This window comes from Arvicola amphibius, chromosome 13 (genome assembly GCF_903992535.2).
Source record: "Arvicola amphibius chromosome 13, mArvAmp1.2, whole genome shotgun sequence".
Taxonomy (NCBI): Eukaryota; Metazoa; Chordata; class Mammalia; order Rodentia; family Cricetidae; genus Arvicola; species Arvicola amphibius.
Window position 1 is genome coordinate 17,047,906 of NC_052059.1, and position 18,105 is coordinate 17,066,010.

The window sequence follows — 18,105 nt, forward strand, 5'->3', positions numbered from 1 at the left end:
TGTTTGTCTGACCTATCTTTTTGAGATGAAGTTGTCAACTTTGCATACCAAAGTATGACCGAAAATTTAGGCAAAAATACTCTTACTGGATACTTACCAGATATCATATATTAACTACCAGAGCATTTAGAATTGATATTCCTCTCAACAAGTTGTTAAAAGTGATTTTTCAAAAAAATTATTGTTGATGGAAAATGTAGCCATCAAAATGGCCCTTGATTTTACTGATGAGAATTATGGAAAGCTTGGGTCCCAAGCCTCTCAAGAATAATGCACCCGGTTTGGACACACTGTGTGTGTGGTTGTGCGCAGGGATGCACACGCAATGATTAACTCTTAACACGCCCCATCTGCTGGATCTGGGAAGCAATCGCCCCCGGACACCCGTTGTGGACTTCATTGTAGATTGCTAGTTAGACTCAAGTACAAATGTGTTTTTGACACGTCAGCATCAGCTGGCCAGGCCCAAAAGAAGACAGCATCTGGACACAATTCAACATGCAATTTCAGCTTTTGTTGCATTTTGAATGGGGAAAAAATGGTTGGCTGAACAACTACCTATTTAAATCCCGAAAAGCTAGTGCTCTCAAAGAAGACTCCTGTCTTATAATCAGAGTGGTGGGGGCTATCGTACAGAATATAAAGGATCTGGGTGGAATTCCTGCCGAGATCTAGTGGTTTCAAATCAAGACAAGCTGAGTCAAAACAGAGATTAAAATCATTCATCTCTTGCTCTTCGCAAACCCCAAAGCATCACATTCTTCTGGGATGACTCTCAGGCAATCCGGTTTTTATTTGATACAGGATTTACTCTAGGGAGAAAACAAAGATTTGGAAGTTGATGTAACTCATCGCAGCCGCTAGAGGTCAGTCACGACACTGAGGATGAGGGGCGAGTGCTCCGATTACAACCTTAAAATGAAAGCCTCTGGCACGATTTAAACGCATTTGCTTGAGCAATACAAAAGAGGAAGAGAAAATGGCATTTTGCTGATCCCGTTCATGCAATCTTAATGAGAAACATCAGTAAACAGGTCACACGAGCCTGTGCACGCTTTCATTTCCAGGAGAGCAGACTGCGGCCCGTGCCATCTGATGACAGTTGGAGGACCGTGATTCAGCATGTAGGATGCAATGAGGTCAGGCTCTCAATCAACTCTGTGATTTCACCTGCCTACGAAATAGCAAAAGATCACGGCGGCCGGGCAACCGCACCACAACAAAACACAAATCACTGCCACCCGACCTTACGGAACCTTCCTCCGTGGCTGCATTGGTAGGTTGTTCGTGTGGTGGTGGTGGTGGTGGTGGTGGTGGTGGTGGTGGTGGTGTGTGTGTGTGTGTGTGTGTGTGTGTGTGTGTGTGTGTTCAATATAAGTGACATTTTTTTTAGATTATGCAGTCAAAATGATTCTTTATTTTTAAAAAAATCCCCACAGATCTATTTAACCCACGCTGTTTGTGGGAGGGGAGGAAGAAGTGACTCACAAGACCACAAAAAATGCTTGTGAAAACGCAGAGAAATGGTGACAGGCATTGAAGCACTGGTCTCTGAAAACACACGTAATGAACTGGGCTGAGGGTGGGGAAGGTACAATCAAGAACTGATTCCAAACACTAGGGAAAATATCTGCTCTAAACCTAATAGAGAAGGCTAAGATCCTGAAGCATGAGTTATTTTCCGTTAGTTCAATGCTCAAATGGTGCTCTTAGCCATTCTAATATAGAAGCGTCTATGTGCTGTGTAGTGCACCAGGAAGCATTTTGGACTTCTGCTATTGCAGAACTCGTTGTGGGCATGTGACCATTGAGTTTGTAGATGTTAAAAGTAACTGAAGACCCCTCGGGGACTTCAGGCATGCATGTGAAGAAGGACAGAAGTCCAGTGCTGAACTCTGATGGCCAGTGTCTGTCCTTCCACAGAAGACAGCCTGGGTTCTTGAAAAAAAGGTCTCTGAGATGCTTTGAGGAACACCCAAGGCTTATTTCTTCAAATTAAAACGATTCGTACCAGTTCATTGGCAGGAAAAAGAAATGAGAGAGAAACTTAGCTCTGTGACCACTTCCCCAACAGTCTGTCTAAAACATAGCTGCAATTAATTTATTGAACATATTTTCTCATACTGTATTTTTAGAAAACTGCTTCTCCCTTGAGTACAGAGAGAAACAAACCACATGATCAAATGTTAATATGTTCTGTCATAAGTCTTTTGACCACATTTTTCTCTAACCTCCTCTCGGAGAATCTATGTGACCTAGGACTTGCTGTTCCTATTCTTTCCATAATAGTGATTTGAATGGGAACAGTAGAACCAGGAAGGGACTTTGGAACCCCTTCTCCTTACAGTGAGAGACAACTCCTGCAGTTCCTGAAGAGACCTTTGTGGACCCCATGCTCCAAATAGCAAAGGCGTTTTATAGACCTACTTCCACTGCAGGCAGAGAACCCAGACTGCCCCGTGCAACTACACAGGCACTTATGCAAGAATGAAAGCCCAGACCCTGAAGTGCCTGCGGGTTTTAGATCTGTTGATGCCTGGGTAAAACGTGCAGTTGAAGAGATGGCAGAAATTTCCCTCTGAAGCTTGCCTGGTCTTGCTAGGAAAGAGAAGTGCCCCTCCATCATTCCTAATTGTACCTTTTAGACTGTTTTATAATTACTGCACACTTCTGAAGCAGAGCTGTGTCTCACACATTCGAAAACTTCCCACAACTATATTGCTCATTTGGAACTCCCTGAAGGGTGACTGCCTGAACGAGGCTCAGAAAGGAAGGGGCTCACCCCACACATTTCCCCAGTTACCCCTCACTTGTCATGTACCTCAGTTCCATCCAGAGGTGCAACCCAGGGCTTGCACAAATGTAAGTGAAAAATAAACTTGATGTCAGAATAAACAGTGAAATAAAGCTCTGTTTGTTTTTCTCAGAGTTGGGAGGAAGACCTCAAAATTCATTGCGATCACTTAGTAAATAACAGCACCAGTCAGGAAAAACAAGTGCCGGGTGCTTGTGTGCAGCACCCCATCCTCCCTGCTTCCCTTATGCGCTCCTTTCCCTACTCCTTTCCACTTTGTTTTCTTTCTCTCCATTATTACACTTTTAAATAGATAAAATGAAAATATACCAAGTAAGGGAAAAGGGAAGGGACCCAACTGATGTGGGATTCCCCTTTGTAAACGGCCAGAAGAGAACTAACAGCTTCAATCTACACCCAAAATTCCGCAAAAATGGCCCAGTGTAATGGAATTGCCTTCGGTGTGCAATACCAGTGTATGCTTCACTGTGGGGGGAAATGGCAAATTCATAACTTCACTTGTATGCTAAGTCAAGAAGGACATTTTTGGAAACTATATTGACTTTTAAAATATACATAGTTGACAAGTGGAGTCAATATAGTTTCCAAAAACATAGCAGGTTTCTTTATGGCATTCCTTGCACCGTTTCTCTGGACCGCCCCAGTCCTCCTTCACCTCCCTGCTCTCCGTCACCCTTCCTCCTCACATTCCCCTCCACTTAATGTTGCTTTTATTCTATTACTCTACGCGCCCCTTTCCTCACAGCCCGCTTTTCCATTCCCGTGGTTCCTTCCCAGTTCCCTGACCTCTGCCCACACTCACTCCCACATCAATACATGCTAATAAAATTTAGAAGCTAGGATTCACATACGAGGAGTAACACATGGTATTTGTCCTACACTATCTTATTCATAATATTTCACAGTTCCATCCTTTTGCCTGCACGTTTCAATTTTCCTTATGGCTGAATGAAATCCCACCCTGTATACGTATGGACACTTCATTGTCCAGTCACCTGCGGATGGACATCCAGGCAGATCCATTTCTTTGCTATTGGACTTTATTTCTGTAATTCATTTTACCAAAACACAACCATTTCCCAACTGCATGGATTTTCTAAGGCATTATACATGCTCTTCAAAGCTACCATGATTTTCCTTAATGTCATAGGATCACTTGATTAGTAAAATCAAAGGAGGGAGCTGGCAATGTGACTAAGCAGGTAAAGTCACTAGCTGCCAAGCCTGATGACCTGAGTTCAGTCACCAGACTCACATAGTAGCAGGAGAAAACTGGCTCCACAAGCTGTCCTCTGGCCTCCACTCATAGACTGTGGGATTCTCTCATACACACACCCACACACACACACACACACACATGCATGCACACACAAACACACACACACGCACACATACACACACATGTACGCGCACGCAAACACACACACGCACCCATGAGCACATTAACACACACACAGAAACAAGCACGCGTGCACTCACAGTTGCCAGACTGGTCTACATATTATTTCATGACAGCCAAAGCTACATAAAAAGTGGCTGTCTTAAAAAAACAAAAACAAAAAAAAACATAATAAAAGGAGAGATTGATTCATGACATCTGTGCCCACAACCAGATAATTTTTCTCCAAACTATTTTTCCTTTTCACTTGAGGACATTGCTAAGTGGCATGTCACTGCCATTTTCCCGTGGGATATAGCCTGGTGCAGGGTGTGGGTCAGGGGAGCGTAAAGAGCCACGATGTGGCTTCTGAGCTCGGCACCATCACCTTCCCATCCATAGTTCTTCCTCTCTTTGTTTTTCCACCTGCACTTACTCAATCCTAAGGATCCAGAGAAGTTTCTAGAAGCCTAAATTTCTACTTGGAGGTAGGTTACCCAGAAGACTTAACTAACCAGGCTAATGCTACAATACAAATATTGAACTTAATTTGGGATATTTTTTTTCTATGCAAATGTTAAATTTTGAAAATTTGAAGTTATGTTTAACTTTCTTAAATTTTCCAAAAGCCACCTAGATTTTTTTTTCTTTCTAGAAAAGAATATACCTAAAATTTCCCCCAAAAGTGAGAAAGTTATTCCCAACTAATTTTGGCCTCTGTCAGCCAAATTGCCCAACTGAGGAAACTGGCATTGTTCTAAAGATCTTCATGGGTGGAGTTAAGCTGAAAAGAGAGGGGTCAAGCTCCCTGGTAGTGTGGGTGCACATAGCTGCTGGGTTCTCCCTGCTGTGAACCCAGGCGGCATCAACATGGTGAAGACACTAGGAACATTCAAATAAAAAGTTAGTACATACGGGGACTGAAGAGATGGTTCAGTGGTTAACAGCCCTGACTGCTCATCTGGAGGACCTGGGCTTCATTCCCAGCACCCACAGGGCAGCTCACAGTCGTGTGTAACTTCAGTTCTGAGAACCTGATTCCTTCTCTCAGACAATACATGCAGACAAAATATCCATGCACTAAAATAAAAAGAGATAATTTTTAAAACTTGTAAATATAAGCTATAGGCAGGAAACCAAAAAGGAGGGTCTTCCTCCAGTACATAGGTAGATGGGACTGGGTAGAGACCCACAAAACAACGAGGTTTAGCACGACAATTAGCGAAAGGACAGGGTAGGAAAAACAACATGAAGTGGAAAAGGAACATGGGAAGGAGATGAGGACGGAGGTGGGCAGCAGGGATTAGAGAAATCCCTTGAGACTCTCCTAAAAGACTCCAAAGAACCCGAAGATTCTGACCATGAATGGGAAGGAAATAGTGATGGCCATCATGGACCCACTTTCCAGGCCTTCTTTGTGTCTCATGGATTTTACTCTCCATCCCCTCTGCATTTATCATCCCCATTTCTTCTCTGTCCCCTTTGAATCTATTGTCCCCATTTTATTCTCCACCCCCTGTGTATGTATTGTTTCCCTTTCATTCACTATTCCTGTACCCTGCTCTCAGACTGCTTTCTTATCATGCCATCTTCCCAGCCTTCTTTTGAGACAGCAAATGATTTTCTGATTTTGCATAGGGAGTTTGTAGCACAGCCCACTAAACTAGATGCAAAAGACAGACTGACCACTTTCCCATTCTTCTCCAGACCATGCCCCACTGGAAAGCCTCAAGGTATACCCCACATTTCTGCATACAGTCACGGAACTCTCACCTGCCACAGCTCAGCACAGACCACCCACCATGCCAGACTGTGTGTTTCTATACAGCAATTTTGTTCAGATATGAAAATAAGTAAATCTTGCCCTCAATTTTTTTTTCTAATTCTCTGGAATTTTCTGCCACTGAGGAAGATTGAGCAATCGGTTTCTCTGAAGGGAACACCCATTTTTTTTCTGGGAAAAAAATTAAGCACATTCCTTCCTAGAAGAGAAAGGAAAGACCAAAAGGCTTTTGGCAAATTTTTCAGACCTCATTGTCTAAGAAAACGACATTTCACAATTATAAGATGGTGCAGCAGTAAATGTTTTGATTTGATACTGTCTGTTCTCAGCAAAGGGTCCCCAGCTCTCTTTCCTCTCTCATTTGTCCCTGGGATGATGAATCAGCTAACACTTGGACAGCCAGGTCTTGTCCAAGACCTTGTAGAGATGAATAGATGCCATCTTAGTGCTTCTGTTTAAGGTCATTAGACGAACTGGAAGCAGGACTTATCCTATGAGCCATAGAGCCTTGAGCTGGTTGGTGACTCTGCCTTTTGTTTCTTTATCTATGAATGAGAGGAGAGTGGTAGACAAAGCTATGATCTCCTGCACCACCTTGACAGCCCTCTGAGTCAAGATAGACTCTCTTGGTTTCTATAGTTAGCCTCAATGGAGGGACTTTCTTAGTATAATACTGGGATCTTTCTGACCTCTTATTCAATAATTCTCTATCACATTACCCTGATTGGTATCCAGAAACAAATTTTGTTCTATGGAAATAGTCACATTTGATAAAATATTAACTATTTATGCACTATTCCCTATTATTTGAAATTATTCTTTTAAAAATCCTCCATTGCTTCAATTGTCAGTCATACGCACATACCCTCCACTTACACAGACCACGTTAGGAGTAAGTTAGATAAGTACTCACTTCTCGTGCCTGCTCTTTACTGCACAGTACAGTATCCAGCAGTCAGTACATAATCATCACATTTAGTGAACAAGGGCACGAGCTCAAAATGTGCTATGAGGCCTTATAATTGATCTTGGTGGCTTGGAGGTGCTTCTCGAGAAATAGGAGACTCCACAGAAGACAAAGGGACCCTTGTGTCCTAAAGCCAGATCTGAGGGGAATGCTGACGAGAGGAAGGAGTCAAGATGGACAGAGAGCAAGAAAGGATTTCTATGACTTCCCGCTAAGAACAAATTCGGCAGCCGAGGGATGCAGTAGAGAAACATCTGCGCTGTGCTTTTGTATTGCAGTATCCCTAATAGACACATTGAGCCCGAGGCCATTCTGACTGGGCTTCCTAAGCCATTTGAAATGTAACAAGGTGTTAGATCTGTGATACTTATCTCCCTGTGGTAGTGCAGGGATTAAAATGGATTAAAGTGCATCGCGTCTGTACCATGCTGCTACAGAACAAGCATTCGTGTTGGCTGCTTGGATACCACCTCTCCAGGAATCTTCAGCATCTCCTTTGGCACACATTGTTCCTTTCAACCTTTAGACGTAGCCTCAGAGCTCATGTTTAAAATAATCTCCTGTCGTTGCATCTTTCCCTGTTAGCCTCCCTGCTTCTCTGATCCCCATCCACAACAAAGCTCCCAAAATGAGTACCCCTCTGTTAGTGGTTGGCCCACCATAATCCAATTACAGACACTGCTCCTCCCAAGGCCACCACGACTTCCCCATTGTCAGAAACCAGAAGCACATTCAGAACCATCTGTCTTTGCAGTATCCCACATTCTTTAGCGCTCGTGACTTGAATTCCTTTTTCTTGATCTCTCGCACACCACGCTCACCGCATCTTCTCCCAGTTGGGATGGCCACTGCTTTGTCTCTGAAATGCCGACTCTTCCTCATACAGTTGATTTGTAAATGCTGCAGTTCCTGCACACATGGCCTTTTAAACGTCTTTCAACATGTTCATCCATCTCTAGTTTGTTTTTGCATCTGTTTATATGGCAACTCCCAAATTAATATTCTCTCATTTTTGTATCTCAGTTGTAGATATTTATGTGGCATGTTTGAACGCATGTCTTACAGATATTATAAGCCTTTTGTGCAGAAAATCAGGTTCCTGCCTGTCCCCAGTGCACTCTAAACCAGCACATTCATTTTCCATTTTTTTCCATGTTGATAAGTGGAATCCTCATCCTCCTAAGAAATAGGAGGAGATTTCTTCCTTAAGTATCGTGACCAATGTACCAAGTTCTGCTTTTTCTCCCAATCCTTCTCCTCTTAATCATCTCTACTTCCTTGACTATGACCTCTGCTTCCACCATCTCTCATCTAAAATAGTCCAATCCCCATCAGCTTTCTCCCATTGTATTTTGCTATGTGAATATAATCATAGCCTAAGAATATAATATTTAAAAAATAATTTTGGTCATAGCAAATAGAATAGAATTTAACTTTTCCAAATCCAACTCAACATATCAAGCTTCTGTTTACATAAAAAGTTTAGCTTCTTATTCTTACCAGGCACCAAGCACATGGTTCTTGTCTTAGTCACTATTCTATGGTTGTGAAGAGATGTCTTGAACAGCACAGCTCTTTGAAAAGTCAGCTTTAAAAGGGGGGCTGGCTTACAGTTTCAGAGGGTTAGTCCATTGTCATCATGGTGTCAAGCAGGTCGATCCTGGAGTAGTAGCTGTGAGTCACATCCAGTGACACACCTCCCGCAACAAAGGTACACCTACTCCAACGAGGACTTACCTCCAAATCTTTCCAAAGAGTTCATCAATTGGGGACTAAGCATTCAAATATATGAGCCTGTGGGGTCCATTCTCATTCAAACCACCACAGTCTCCTCCCATCCTCTGCGTTTACTGAGATGGTCCCTATCCCCCAACCTCTGCATACCTAGTTCCCTGCATGAATAGCTTCTTCTTTACTTGCAAACTGGTAGGATCTCTGAGGGCAGCCATTTAACAATCATTAGGATTTGGTAAACAAACCTAATTCCTTCCTTATTCTTTCCTATACCTTGTTCTTTTCTTTTTATATCATTAACTTGATTTGTATTTATAGAACCAACAGTAGGTGTTGGTTGCTGCTATCTAGCACCTAACACAGGGCTTGGTGTATAATCTGCAAATTACAAATTTATTTTTTTTTATTTTCAGCATTTTTAATTTTTTGTGTATGTTTGTCTGTGTGCAAGTGGGTGCCTGAGAGGACAGCTACCCATGAGTCCAGAAAACAAAAACTGTTGAATTCCCTGGAGCTGGAGTTACAGGCTGCTGTGAGCCACCTGACATGGGTGCTGGGAACAGAGACAGAGCTCTACGGAAGAGCAGTAAATCTTCTTAGCGGCAGAGTCACCCCCACAGCCCCCAGATAACACGTATTTCAGGAGACACTATCATTACTTAGTTGCAGCAGTATTGAGATTTACAGTAACATCGTCCTACAGATCTTAGAGCCAAGGGTATTTGGGGATTCAGAAGCATCTGACACACCTGGAAGGATTTGCACTGACACCTGAAGCCACATACTAGTATTTTTAGTGAAAGTTACACATCCACTTATAGGGTCAGGTCTAATGCAATTGGCAATGAGGCTGTGAAAACAAAGGTTCTGAGTTCTTCGATTGAAGTGCTTTTGTTGTTCTTGTCCCCTAGCCCCATGATGCTTAACTTTCATGAGGAGTAACTACAGAATGGATACTCTCACCGTTTGAACAAAAAAAAAAAAAAAAAAAAAAAAAACATTTGTCCTCCACCCATATTGAATGGAAGGACAGTCACAAGACTTGAGAGGAAACACTGACCCTCTGGACGACAGTCATGAACTCTCCACCACGGAATTCATGTCGCCGAGATGATGGCCTCTGAAGAATATGTCAACCTCTCCGTTTTGAAATAGATTTGGGTAAACCTGGCTCTGCTACTATTCACGACTTACGGAGCTTTCCTTTATAACTGTCCTTAAGCTGTCGTGTGCATTTCTGCTTGCACCTCGAATGTCTTCACCTGGGGCTGGAGAGATGGCTCAGTGGTTAAGAGCATTGCCTGCTCTTCCAAAGGTCCTGAGTTCAATTCCCAGCAACCACATGGTGGCTCACAACCATCGGTAATAAGGTCTGGTGCCCTCTTCTGGCCTGCGGCATACACGCAGATAGAATATTGTATACATAGCAAATAAATGAATATTTTTTTTAAAAAAACTCAAGGCAGGATCACAAGTTATTAAGTATTCTGAGCAGTACTTGCTTTATCCTAAATTGATTTATCTCTAAAATTAGACAATCCTGACATTTTCAACTGAATGTTAGGAATTACTAACATTAAAAGGCTCATACTAAGGAATTTTAGAGTCTATCAATAATATGCCCAGATACTTTCAGTCCTGGGCACTCGCCTACCTTTTAGCATCATTGTAGGTGTAAATGCCTGAGATAAACATCACACAAGTGTTTGAATGAAAAACTTCATTATAAAAGTGCCTGATAGATTATTGTAAATTCCAGAAACAACAGTACAATTATTCCCACACTGGTATTATTGCCTTGAAATGTTGACATACAAAGGTAATCTTGAAAATTATTATGACAAAAATAAATAGGAAAAATAAGACTTTTAAGGCACTATAGAAAAGTGAAAGGAGAAACAGTTAAACATTAATAGCATGAAAGGTAGACAGGGAGAGAGATTGGCTGTAGCAAGAAAGAAACTATTTCATAAGTATCTTCAACTTACTATCTAAATGTGCTGTTTTAAATATATCCAAAAAAAAACCCAAAAGGTCATGGGATGTTCCTGTCCTTAATATAAATGGGGATGTATACAAGTTTCCAAAAGGCAATTTTCAAAGATGGAATACTGCTCTTTTAAATTCACATTTAACACTTGAAATTATAAAATAAATTCAAAGGCACAATGGTGTATCCTAACATGAAGAGCCTGCCAAGAAAGATACCTAAGTTAATACAAACAGAAGCTTCCAGGCACATGTGGTCAACATGAGAGGAGTGAAACCTTAGAATCAAGGAAAGCTGAACTTACCCCATCTGAAATAAAGAAAAAGGCCAAACATGCAGATATAATTGAAATAAGTTTAAACTTTGTCCTTTCATTTTCCTAAATTGTGGTGAAATATGTGTAACACATAATTTGCCATTTTAACCAGTTTCAGGCGTATGTTTTGTAGCTTTAAATCCATTCATTTTTCTGTGCAGCCAGCACCTTAATCCACCCCAGAACATTTTCATCTCTCGGAGGAAACTCCGTGCCCACTAGACCTTAACTTCTCATTTCCTGTTTCTCCTATCCCCGGAAGCCAGCATTCTGCGTTGTATCGATGTGAACGTGACTCTTACGGCCACTTCACATAAGCTGAATCATGCGACATTGGTCTCTTGTAATTGAGATTTCACTTTGTATAATGTCTTTAAGTTTTATGGAAGAAGAATTTCAATACAGTGATGGTGTACTCTATCCTATCAATTTCCCACATTGGCCTTGTCTGCTCAGTAGTAGATGATGTTCATCAGTAGATGGTAGAAAGCCCTTGTGCTCCTTTCTCCCATTGGCGACTGTGAATTCTGCATCTTCTAAACTCTTTTTTTAAAAAGAGTTCCTTGTAAAATGCTTTCTGGAAAATTCTACAGCAAAGCAGAACAGACGCCTACTGCAGTCAAAAGAAAAATCTATCCAGGAATGATGGTGGATATACTTGTAACAAGTCCAGTTATTCAACAGGCTTTCATAGACCCTGTTTCAAAAAGAAACTAAAACACCTGACAAGACAGGAAAGATGCCTAATTTCCTTGTCTAATACTGCAGTTACGTTCCGGAGTCAAAAACTTCATTCATTGAAAGTATATTGTTCTTTTAACCATCCTCTCTGCCAGACATTAATTTTAGAGTTCATGTAATATATTGATTGTCATTAAATATCTAGTTAGCAATTCTTGCTACTGAAAGATAATATCCATTTGTCAAACTTACCAAGACAGTAACAAGAACAAAGGTCAAATACTTATTTCCTGATTTAGCAGGGAATTAAATTTGTGTCAACTCTATGCGCAGATACACACTTCAGAACCACTATGGTCCAAACACCAGGTAGACTATAGGTTAAGTGAGGTTCTATTTAAGTCCTATGAAAAGGTTATTTTTAAGGTTCCATCATATGTGACCCTATGAAATTAAGTTTGAATGAAAGATTCCCAGACATCATACCGTAAAAGTGTAACATGGAAGATACCTTTAAGCTTACCATGGGAAACTCCATTTTGTATGAGGCCAAATAGCAGCAATTTTCCAGCATATCAAATACCCAGGTTCTGCAAATCATCTTAAGAAGTAAAGAGATTAACCAGCTAGTAGCATCCTACATCTTACCAAGGAGAACAGCATGATACAATTTAATAATCTTTCTAGGCAACTTATCAAGAAGTTCTTTCAGATTTCCTGGCCCCAGAGACTAGAGACCATAAATCCAAATCTGCTACGCTGTTAAAATGGATGAGCTTATCAGAGGGAAAATCTTTTGGATAGCTTACCTTATTGAATGCTTATCCAAAGTGAGCCATCTTTGTGTTCAGTAATACTTGCACCTTTTCATGGTCGAGCCCTGCTTCATATGATGAAGACTGGACCATCCCTCTCACATTCAGCTTCCATCTGCGTGCTCAAGGCTGCCTCTCAGTGGGATTTCATCTTGAAGCCACTGAGGACTAGCTGTAAGGTAAGCCCTGTAAAGCAAGTCATAATAAGACACCCGACTGTTGCTACCAAATGTGTGCCACTCGGAGATGACAATGCTGGCACCTGTTTCAAAATGCTGTTTTGTCTCTCCAAGGATATCACAGTTGGCAACAGAGAGGAATAAAGATAAGTCACTCATCTTGTTTGTCTAATAAATGATTCAGTCCAAATTGCAAATGCTAAGCAAACAGAGTTTCTTGGTTCCTAGGGCAGCAGGAAGGCTGTTTATACTTCCAAAATAAGATGAAATTTGAGAATGTATTATTTTCTTACTTTTTAAATATTTGTACTCACTGGGCCTCTGTTTATGCCGTTGGAATCTTCTGTGTGCATTTGGTGGGTAGGACATAAAGTAATTCTGAAACACAGAAAATGAAGGAATCTGGGAGCACACAAGATATAAACACTGATTATATGCATATATATATACATGTGTATACATAATATATATTTATACACACAAACAAACACAAGAACATATGGCAATCAGGCAGGAAAGTTCCCGTTGCCTCCTGTCACCTGACATGGCCTGCATACAAAGTGTTTCCTACATGGAATCATCTATAGGTTCTTCCATGGAGAGAGTTGCAGCAATGCTTTATTGAAAGCCATACTTGGTTTTACTCTCTCGATGTCACAATTATTCAGCAAAGTATACCTCAGAGAAGGAAACAAACAAATGAGATAAAAAAAGAAGCCAGTTAAGCCTGGAGATTCAATTTTCCATTTCTGACTTAGATGAGGAAGGGCTATTTTTTTCCTAAGACTTTTTCTAAAGCGGCCAGCTGGCTTGTGTTTCATAAGCCAGTTCCAGTGTGTGCTCTTGTGTTCACAGCTGAGTCTCTGTTATTTGGCAACATTTCTTGGTTATTTAACCTAAATGGAAACAAACAGAAACCACAGTCATGTCCCTGGATGAACGTATAGTCTAGTTCGTTTCATGAGCTCTTACTCAGCAGCAAACATTCGTACAGATCACAGGCAAGGTGAGATTCTTAGCCTTGTTTCAGCAAAGGCAATAAAGAGAGACAGTAAAGATGCACAGCTCAAATCCCAATCTAATTGTTGATACAGAAACACGTAAAATGTAGCATAAACACACTTACACATGGAAGAGTGGAGCAGTCAAAACCACACAGAAGTGATGTCGGGCAAACCTGCTGAGGCAGGTACTCAACCTGTTCACAGAATTGTGGTCTTCTTGCAGTTCTGGGGATTCGACCCCTGGCCTTGCCCATGCTCTACCACTGAGCTAGATCTCCAACCTCCAAACCCTTCCTAGAAACAAAAACAAGTCTGCAAAACTCCGCACTCGTGCTTCTGAGAATATGTCAACCTTCACACCCGTTTGTGCCAGTTTTCCTCAGACAGTGGATAGTTTTGTATACTAAGTCTGTGATTCCACATGCATAAAAGCTGCAGGTCACCGGGCAGCACCCTTAATCCCAGCACTTGGGAGCCAGGGGCAGGTAGATCTCTGTGAGTTCGAGGCCAGCTAGGTCTACAAAGTGATTTCCAGGACAGCAAAGGCTACACAGAGAAACCCTGTCTCGAAAAAACAAAACAAAACAACAGCTGGAGATTAGTGACTAGGGACTAAATAATCACTTTCAGGGAAACCTCCATGTCTGTATAGCAAGGGACCTATGTGATGTGGGTGGGACTTGGCTGCCGCAAAGCATCAAGTTCACCTTGCACAGCAGAAGCAGGAATACCCCAGGTTCCTACCACTTACTAAATGTGTTCATTGGCCATAGGAAATCACTGAGATGATACTTAGCTAGCTGAGTCCTGCCACTCCAAGACCAGTCAAATAAGTGAGAGATTCAACAATAAGTGGGGAACAAACACTCATCTGTACATTTTAGGTCAAAACCACTTTCCATAAGCAGGGGTTCCATACTGCTTCTGCTGCTTCTGCTGCTTCTGCTGCTTCTGCTGCACTGTCAATGTGGGCCCCCAGCTCCTCACTTCTGTTTCAAAAGCTTTTAGTTCCCTGAAGGCAGGTACACTACCAAATGCAGTGCCATGCCACGAAAGAACATTTTTTAATAAAAAAAAATCAATTAAATAACCAATGTTAAACATTTTATAGAAAAATATGTTTCTTGTTTGGAAATAATAACCAAAATGTTTTAAGGATATAGCTTGTTCATGGAATAATCTTCCACCCAAACTTCTAAAGACTGAATCTGTGTTTCTGTCAAGGATGGGTTTTGATGCTAATACAGCCATGCTGTTCAGATGTCCGTGTCTTTAGCATGACCCATTACTCATCTGCTTCTGTCTATAAGCCCAAGGATCAGTAAAGGCTCGTAACCAGGAGACATAGCACATAGGCCTGTCAGCTCATCACAACAGACCTAACTTCTTAACATCTTCATTAACAATTATTAAAGACTAATTTTTAACATGAGTTTGACAAGAAAGACTCACTGTGGCAAAATTAACAAATCCAAGTAAGTAAGACAGATTTTTTTTAAAAAAAAAAAAACACCTTGTTTTGATGTTACATACATGTACATACACAATTTTAAACATTTATATTTTATTATTATAGTTCAATTATATTATTGAACTATATTGTCTACCAAAGTCATACTTTCAGGATGAATAAAGCATAGTTGGGGAAAGATGTCAAGTGATTACAAGTATTATTGCCATAAGTAGTGGTTCTCAAAGGCCTTCACCCCTGCCCTGGCTCTAGTTGCCATATTTAATATGACTCCACCCAGCTCAACTATGGCCACAAAGTATAAATATTTTCTTATGAACTGAAAAAAATAACAGCTAGTGTTGACAGAGGCTGCTCATTTGTTTCCTAGCCTCCCAGACCCAAAATAACTACACAGAAACTGTATTAATTAAAACACTGCTTGGCCTGTTAGCTTATGCATATTTCTAGCTAACTCCTACATCTTAAATTAACCCATTTCTGTTATTTTATATTTTACCACAAGGCTCGTGGTTTACAGGTAAAATTCCTGGCACATCTGTCTCCTGTGGCGGCTACAGGACTTCTCTCTGACTCCGCCTTCTTTCTCCCAGAATTCAGTTTAGTTTTCCCCACCTAGCACTGTTCTGCCCTGTCCTAGGCCAAAGCAACTTCTTTATTAATCAATGGTATTCACAGCATACTGAGAGAAACCCCACATCAAACTAGACAGTAATCATTTGTGTTGATTGTGAAGATCTACACCACCATAATCTAAAACAACCAAAAGTGGGTTAACAAAAGCAAAAGGAGACAAGGAGATGGCCAAAAAGCTGTGTCATAAATTTAAGCATGTATTTTAACTGAAGATTTATATTAAACCTGCCCCGGCCATTCCTTCAAGGGGGTCCATGATCATAAAACACTTTTAAGGAAGAATTTTTCTTAAAGTGACACTATCTGGCAGTCATTAAGAAACATTCTGCAGGGCTGGAGAGATGGTTCAATGGTTAAGAGAACTGTTGTTCTTTCAGAAGACATAGGTTTAGTTCCTAGCACCCGTATGTAGGCTCACAACTTTCTGTAACTCCAGGTCCAGGGGATTTTATGCTCTCTCTGGTATCTGCCATACCTGGGCATGAACATGGTGCACATACATGCATGCAGGCAGAACACTCGCATACATAAAATTTAAAAGAGAAAAGGAAAGAAGGAAAGAAGGAGGGATGGAAGAGAGAGGAAAGGAAGGAAGAAAGAAAGGGTTGCTGATAATCTATATCTCCTTGAACTTTTCAGTGTCTGTGTCCTTATGTAATTATCATGTAATTATCATTACAATGGATACCTGCACTTTCAGATTTAATCATATACTATTTTTTTGTAACAACTGTTATGGATCTGCCCATTGTCTTTACTAATCAAGAACAAGAATTACTGATTTTCCTATGGCCTACGGCCTCATATCCCTTAAAGCGAACCCAATCACTGGCATCATATAAATAAATATCTCAACAATCAAAACACGCACTTTAATTGTTTTATTTCTTTAAAATATTTTTAAACCTGTGGTGGTAGCACATGCTCTTAATCCCAGTATTCAGTGAGGCGGAGACATGTGGATCTCTGTGATTTCAAGGTCAGCCTGGTCTACAGAGTGAGTTCCAGGATAGCCAAGAGGTACACAGAGAAACCCTGTTTCGAAAAAAACAAGCAAAAAATTTAAATATCCATTTTAACATTCTATACATTATTTCCTAATAATTAATATTGTGAAGTTTCTTGGTTACATCAAGAAAAAATATGTAAACAAATTTAAAGTTTTTTGAAATATAAATTTGGTGTCAATATTTCATAATTCTTAACTTCCTCTGCTCTGAATATGATCTTTAAGCAAGTCACATTTATGGCCAGTTCTCAAGGAAATGTCTTTGCTTGAATGTTAGAGTCTGAATGTCATCTACTAATAAGATTTGAATCCACATTATTTAATTTCCTACTAAGAGTCTTGTTCCCACAGGTTGTTAATAATCTCTTGTCTGCATGACCTCTTTCTCCTAGTAAACTGTGGATTCTTCAAGGACAGAATCCACAAGACAGGCATATTAAGTGTTTGTTGACGAGTTGCTATGTAGTTGAAACCATCCTGGTCTAAAATACAGCTCACTGGGATCATGGTATTACATCACCTCGGTGATTATGGTTATTATACCTTTCATTCCAAATACAAGATGGCAGTGTATTCCTTTGATTTCCATGGAATCTGTAAAGAAAGGAAAAAGAACAAGGATAAATATTATAGAATACAAAATAATATCCATGCACCATTACTAAAGACATCTAGTTATGTAAAACTAGTAGCAAACGTGCAAAATATGCAGTGATTTTTTTTTTCAGAACCAGCAAAAAATACCTACCCAAATATTCACATAAAGAATTTGAAAGTATAATGTACTCTTAGGTCAGGGCTTACATGTATTACAGTTCTTCTGTGCTTAGGGAAAGGAAGATCAACCAAGAACTTAGACCAAAATTTTGAGAAAGAGTCAGAATCGTTGTGGTTATTTGTTACAATAGGAACAGTAAGCCAATGTAAGATCACTAATCCCTCCAAGGTCTGTTCCAAATGCTAACAGTGCACTGTGATCATCAGAACTACAGCATAATCCATACTTAGAGGAGTCAATGTAGACTAGAAGTGGGAAGGGGCGTTTTAATGGTCTACAGTTATTCTTGGGGACTCGCCGTCATCAAGTCATTTATCAGGAGATTTTTCTCTAGCTAACTATGTAGATACACTCCTACCTAGTTAGTCCTGTTCATCCTCCTTTCCCCTCTGAGTCCTTTTAGTCGCCCTGGTGGCCTGCGTTTATTGGGCCTGGTTTTGTTCCACGTCAGCAAGCAGAAAGAAAACAACAGTCTCTGTTTCAAGAATCCCTCATTCTTCCTTCACCCGCTCTTCCTGAAACATCATTGCAAACAGACATGGCCCTTTA

General features: G+C 40.7%; 1 protein-coding gene and 1 long non-coding RNA gene across 11 annotated transcripts in view; one reads left to right on the plus strand and one right to left on the minus strand.

Moving 5' to 3' along the window:
• Positions 1-13,085, minus strand: part of Scel (sciellin) — a 141,403-nt gene extending 128,318 nt beyond the window's left edge. For 7 of the 10 annotated variants that reach the window (XM_038310492.1, XM_038310496.1, XM_038310495.1 and 4 more), the window contains exon 1: positions 12,188-13,071. The gene's annotated coding sequence lies outside the window, so the exon portion shown is untranslated. Of the gene's footprint in view, positions 1-12,187 lie in introns of all 10 variants that reach the window. The other 3 variants (XM_038310486.1, XM_038310485.1, XM_038310487.1) reach the window with 3 other exon arrangements.
• Positions 898-9,648, plus strand: LOC121676987. Its single transcript, XR_006020671.1, has 2 exons — positions 898-1,276; positions 9,589-9,648. It is a non-coding gene; the product is annotated as an uncharacterized LOC121676987 (long non-coding RNA).
• Positions 13,086-18,105: the final 5,020 nt, after the last annotated feature.